Source organism: Saccopteryx leptura, chromosome 2 (genome assembly GCF_036850995.1).
Source record: "Saccopteryx leptura isolate mSacLep1 chromosome 2, mSacLep1_pri_phased_curated, whole genome shotgun sequence".
Taxonomy (NCBI): domain Eukaryota; kingdom Metazoa; phylum Chordata; class Mammalia; order Chiroptera; family Emballonuridae; genus Saccopteryx; species Saccopteryx leptura.
In genome coordinates, this window is record NC_089504.1 from 206,672,963 (window position 1) to 206,679,903 (window position 6,941).

The window sequence follows — 6,941 nt, forward strand, 5'->3', positions numbered from 1 at the left end:
AGCAGGGAAGGGGATTTAAATTGAATAGTGAAAATGATTGCGCTGTAAGTCATTTTAATTGCTGCATTAAATTAGGTTCAGTGTGACATTTAAAATTACAATTCAGTTTGATTCTATGGATACAAGCTAGCATCACCAGGGGTGTTCAGAAAAAAAAAAGGGTACATATAAAAGGTAATTATTATACCCTAACCCCTTGGTTAGCTGATCCTAGGTTCTGCTACTATAAAATAAGACCCTGAGGTGATATGAGGGAAGAGAAGAAAACAATGGGATAGAAAGGTAAGAACTTTATTTATTTATTTATTTATTTATTTATTTATTTATTTATTTATTTTGCTTTCTCTCAACTGAAATAGTCTACAAAAAAGGGACATTTCTATCTTCAAAGAGATTTGGAGAGGAAACATGTTTTAAAGAGGAAAGAGAAAGAAGAATGAGGGACAAGGCTAAAGAGATTAAAAGCAGTGTTGCAAGCACAGGGAGCAGCATTTGAAAGGAAATCCTCAAGAAATTGCTCAGCTTTCTTTCCTGGAGTCACCTTAGTTGATTCCAATGGGGGCAATCTCAGCAAGGCAGTTCTCCATTACTCTAAGTTTACAACTGAGAACAGGTAGTAGCTAATACAACAACAATCATTTATTTATGAGAATGCCACATTGTCAAACATCAGGGACCTTATTGAAGTCCCAGCATTAGTGGTAAGGGGAAATTAAGGAATCAAGGTTAAAATTTTTCCCTCTGTGATAGAATCACTGATGAGCATGAGACATCATACATTAAACGAGAAATCAGTCAGAGAATGCAGCATTCATTTTCATTTAGTTATATTCAACCAAATCTTAGTAAATGTTATGTTCCAGGTCCTTTACCAATACTGTGGAAACACACAGTGAGTTAATATATAACCTATGTCCTCAGGGAGATGTATTTATAGATGTCGATATGAGCCCCTAGTACTCTTTCTGAATTCTACATTCCTTGTTATGTTTTCTTTTCCATAGTCCTGGATAACTAAATAATTGGCCAACTTGTCTCAATTTTTCCAAAGCACCTCTACCATTCTTACGTAAAGAGGATGATCTTGTTTTCTATTTCACTGAGAGACTCAGCAATCTGAAGAGACCTTCCAAAAGCTCAACCAGCAAGTTACATACTTGCTCACAGGGTGAGCACACTAGGTTTAAATACCAGCTGTTCAGTGAGCATTCCCAACTCATGTCACACATTAAATTAAATAGTCCACAATCCTGAGACACAGATTCTCTTAGCTTAAGCATATGAACACTACAAAGGACCCTCACAATGTTGCAAGAGCCTGTGCTCAGGGGACCCTCAATTTCTCCCCTTCTCTTTCTCCTTGTATAAAGCATGTGATTTTTAATTTTAATGCATACTCTAGGTATTAATAATTTTAGCCATTTTAAATGTGAAGTTATCTTTTGGTTTATATCTCTAGTGGAATGAATTATTCTACTTTAAAGTATGATTTATAAGGGCAAATCACTTTTCAGAAGACATCAGGTGTTAAGGGATAGCACTATAAGCTATTAACTAGCATTACATTTCATTCATTTACTGTTTCCCTTTCTCCTATTCTTGCTCATTCAACAGTAACTCATTTCCTTGCAAGTCTAAAATGCACAGTTTACACTCATATATGATTTACATGTTTGAAAATTAAGCTTCCACTGTGTGATGTGGAACAAACTTCCTTATAATATTATAATAATGTTGCCATTTGTCAGTTTTGCAAATTTGATTAACTTTTGGAATTTCTTTAGTTAAACTACTTTATTCTTATAAATTTAGCAGTCAGATTAATTTAATATTCTGAGTAAACACGTGATGTTCATTCTTTAGTGATGGAATAGTGAAAATATATTCCAAGGTCCAGTAGAATTGTGATATCATTGATGTACATGCAAATTTAATACACTCATAGTGCTTGATTCATGTTGGCAGTTTCTTCAAATGACAGGATATATCCTTTCCAAGACACCTAGTTTTCCTTCCTATTCTTATATTTAATAAGAACTAAATCAGGTAATCTAGTCTAGGACTTAATTCCATTGCTAAACTAGAGATCAATTTTGGCCATCTATCTAATCTCACATACTATTGAATTTTTACCAATTGGCTTTAATAAACTCATTTTAGTGTGTAAGGAAGGATGTGTGTACATGTGTGCACGCAAACTCAATGTAATATTTAATATAATTTTTAGGTTAAAAGAGACATTTGTTAAAATAATTTTGTCATAATAAATGTTCTTGCTCTAAACTGCCATGTGAGGTGCCCATTAACCTTCTTTATAAATGTAGCATTTGTAGCATCTACAGGCTGGTATCTCTAGCATAATTGTCACATATAAAAATATAGCTGAGTATCCTTTCTTAGTAGATTAAAGGCTTTGAAGCTCTTCCTCAGCAGATTGGATGGTTGGCATGGAATCATTCCTATTATCTGGCTCAGTCTCTGGGAATAAACAAACACCTCCTTTGCATTAGTATTGCAGTCAAACGACCAGACAGAGTGATGCGAATAATCCATGTGAGAATTGGGCTCATGAGCTTTGTTGCAATATTTTCAAGGTGTCACTTAATTAACTCGCCATTGCTTCTACATTATTCAGAATATGCATGCAAAGTACAACTGAAATGCTGCCTCACACACCTTTGATCCTCACCACAAACCTGTTCTTAAAAAGTCTTTTTAGCTGTTTCTATTATGTACACTACATAAATTAATGTTAAATTACAAATGTCTCTAAATAAAATATTTTAAATAGTGAAAAGTACATTTTCTAAGAATAACTTACATGTTGAGCTCCCCATAATAAGCCCAATTTGCAGAACTCTGGTGATTTTAGCATTTCTAGATAGGTCCTGGTTCATTAAAATCATCAATTTGGGTGAGAGGCCAATGAATCTCATAAGAAAAATGTGACTCAACTTGTTGACACTGTCTGTTCCAAAGAGCTATGAATAACAAAAGCCATCAATTTATACCCTATCAGCATATTGAATTTAGAGGTAATTTGCCCCCCGCCTTCCCAACTCCATCTTGGAAGAACACATTAAGGTGAACTGGGATAGAGGCTTTTTATGAAGGCCAATGGAGACTTTTGAGTGCAATGCTGAGGAATATTACTTCAATGATCTCTCAATCCTGCCTACCACAATTTTTAACGAGATCTTCAGAAGGAAGAATATGCAACAAACTGAACTTTTTAATGAAATAAAATAATTGCAATATTTGTAGGTAATGTAAAAATGACAAGTTCACGGGATATTACATACTTTTTTTTTTGCAAATAACTGTTATCTTCATTACTGATTCACTTTTACAGAGATATTGCAATAATTCTAGCTGCTCTTTCACATTAGTCATCTCAGAACATAGGTAAATGCAAGCTTTACCAATATAAAAATGTGAATTTTAGAATGTAATGTGTTTTAAAGTAACATTTTTTTAGCATTTTAATTATAGGACAGAGCTTTAGTGTTGATCGCCATAACTATAAATATGTAGTTAAACATATATACAGGTAATAAATATGACAGACATTTAATAAACTATCAATGAAAATAGAATTACAAGCAAATAAATATTACTAAAGTGCATTATTAATAAAACTGAATTAAAAAATCCCTGAACTACTAAGTCTGGGTAAAGCTAATTAAAGTCAAAATATTTGTAGTTGTTTTAGTTAATTAGTGCTATAATTTGCTCTTGTTTGTTAAATTAATCTATAATACATTGGTCAAAGACTTTTTTGGTGAAAATAGTAATTTGAACAATTATTCATTTATGTAACAATAACTATTGGCATCTTAGTTTCTCCTTTAAGCATGTTTATTGATATGAATGTAAGTTACATTTATAGAATCACAAAATATTTTTAAAGTAAAAATTATAATTTTGAGCTTACTAATAAATCTTGTCCGCTTTCACTGTATCTGTTGGCAGTAGCAGTAATTCTTGTCTTCCTTTTTTACTTTTTACTTTAACAAGAGATTATTATTGCCTTGGTTTGATAACCATAAGATCAGTTCAGATTTGGCCTGGTTCCTCTTACTGCAGTAGTATATAATCATTTATGTTGAATGCACTGGTATAGCTAGGTTGTCCTCCACAAACTACTAGATGATCTAGAATATGCTTCTGGTCAGCTATGGAGACCACGTTTAGTAGAGTGGTTTAGAATATCTACCAAATTTATATGTTTTTTCTTTTATAGTTGCCAGTGTCTATTTTTCTTTTTATGATGAAATATCCAATACTTGGATTTGCTCTTGTAAAGGCATTTGGATTAAAGAAGAACAAATAGTCTATAGGCAGACATTTGGTCATGGTTGACTGCACATACTAGGTGTTCAAATGACTCACTAAGATATAAGAAACCATCTGAACTCAATGGCTTAAATAACCACTATCTTATGATTGGTTGTCCTCAACATCTGGAATTAGGACTAAACACAGAAGAAATGGATTATTTCTAAAAGAAAGATACCAATGGCTGGGAAAAGTTTAATATCTGGAAGCTTCTTTACCCACATTTCTAATTCTACATGGGAATGACTCAAAGCTTGATATCTTCAAGCAATATTGATCAAGCACCTATAGATGCCTTTTCTGGTGTTTGAACCTCTCCCAGAATAAAGTTTAATTGTGAAAAATTGTATCTCAAGATGAACCATTCAGAGAGAAAGATAACCAGGCAGTAGTTGCATGACCTGTTATAAACTAACCTCAGAAGTATTATAGCATCACTTTTCTCATCCTATATTATTTGAGGCTTCCCCAGTTCATGAAAATTTTACAGAAAGGGTTAGAAATATGACTTAAAAATTATGGTATTTATTATAATATTTTTAAATCACAGAACTCCAGGCTGAATATCATTAGACATATACACACACACAATTAATAATTTTTGGAGTTGTCTCCCATACTTTGTCGCAAAATTTGGCTGAGTTCTGGCCTCAGGAAATTTCCCAATTTAATCCCATACAAAAATTTGGGATAAATAGGAAACTGAAGTGTTTTGGTTTTAGAACAGGCCCAAAGTGCTATTATATATAGGCAGAAAACTTGTCAAAGGTCATTGTTACTGGCTTAGAACAAAAATAAAAATGCTGCAAATATGGTTCTGGATGTGTTAAAATGTGAATTTGTATGTTTCCTGACCTGCAGGCTTTGTTCTCTTTTCCTTTCATTGTGTTGTTTTGTTTCTTTCTACAGGGGTTGCCTTACATACTTTAATAAAAATATGTCTTCTATTTGGAATCACAGTGGAGAGCAGATGGTTTGAATGAGTAATACCATTACATATTAAGTTACTGAGTCTACAATTGAAAAATCTGAACTCTGGGGTTATAACTTCAATTAAATACTATTTCATGGTAAATAAACAAATTACTTGGCTGGCTAGTGAAATGTTTAATTCTTTTTAAAATCACAATTACAACATGGAGTTTTGTTTAATACTGTATTCTAAGATAAAAAACAGGTAAGTTATATCTTCACAATGGTTCACATAACATTTCTTTCTATTTCTGCCCTCAATGTTGAGAAATTACTCCAGGGGCTGGTGCGTGTCTTGAGTCATTTGATGCTCACATGAAAACTGCCACAAGCCCCAAACTGAACACCAACTATTTCTTTAAGTCTTATGGTTCTATGTGGAGGGCCACAGAGGTGATAAGGATGTAGTATGTAGAAGCTAAGGAAAGCTGAAAGCTGTGGACAACTCTGCAAATTGACTCAGATGACACAATGAAACATGAATATTGGAGTCAGTAATCTTCTGCAAATATCACTGCCATCTCCAAAACCCATATGTTTGTTTTTTTAATCAGGAAATCAAGAGTGAGAGGAACATTACTATATATGGCTCATTAATACCTTCTTTTAACAAAAGTGAGGCTATTTCAAGGATATAAAAAGCTCTACAAGACATCTGGTTTCAGGGACAGACTACAGTACCAGAAATACTTTTCAGAGTTAGTTCATTCTAAAGTCTGTCCTAAGAGCCAACTTTCACGAGCTACCAAGACTTGTTTGGGCACATATATTTTCACCTTTCTAAAGTTATATGCTGCCTTCAAGTTCAACTATATTTGAGATTGTATGTTTATATATATATAACTGATCCTTTTTTTTGTTTTTTATAACTCAGAACACAGATAAAATCAAAATGTCTGCAACTGTCGCTAAATTCAAATCTTTAAAAGGTTCCAAAAAAAAAAAAAAAGGTTCTTTTCTCCATTCACATTCTGATTTTAAGACATACTCTCAACTTTCATTAGCAATGAATAACTAAGTTAGTCCATTTCCCTTTTCATCTTCCTCTCTCCCTTTGCTCTCCTGAATTTGGGCTTTTTTTTTTTTTTTTTTTTTTCATTGCTCCTCTCACTGTTTCTACATTCTTTCTCTGCAACTAGATCTGGGGACTGCTCCATTTTGGTCTTTTCTGACCAGTTCATGATCTCATTTGCGTACTTCTCCACTGGCACAATTTCATGTCCTCTTGCCTGTGAAAGCCCGTCTGCCTCACACCCATGTCAGCTGTTAATTTCAGGTTGGACCGAGATGTATATAGTGCATCATTATTCATCCAGCAACTTGGATGACCTTTGCCTTCACAAAAAGGGCAGAGTCCATCAATACTTCCTTTGAAAGTTATAGGCAAAAATTATTAAAGTTGATTTTATTTTGCTTAAACCAGATGAGCCCGTGCTCAAGCTGGCGACCTGTAGAGCCAGTGGCCAGGGCTACCGTCAGAGCAGCCCGGCCCATGCAGGTTTGCATTGGATTCGGACAGTCGGTAAAGAAACAATGGAGCCACAAACTGGTGGGCCATAGTCTTTAATTCTAGCTTGCACCCGGCGGGCAAGTAAAAACACACACTGGGCTCCAAAACCCACTCACATTCA

The 6,941-nt window shown here is 34.0% G+C and overlaps 1 pseudogene; it reads right to left on the reverse strand.

The window, feature by feature from the left end:
* Positions 1 to 6,224: 6,224 nt before the first annotated feature.
* On the reverse strand, positions 6,225 to 6,669 carry LOC136391788 (coiled-coil domain-containing protein 25 pseudogene; annotated as a pseudogene).
* Between the last annotated feature and the right edge of the window lie 272 nt (positions 6,670 to 6,941).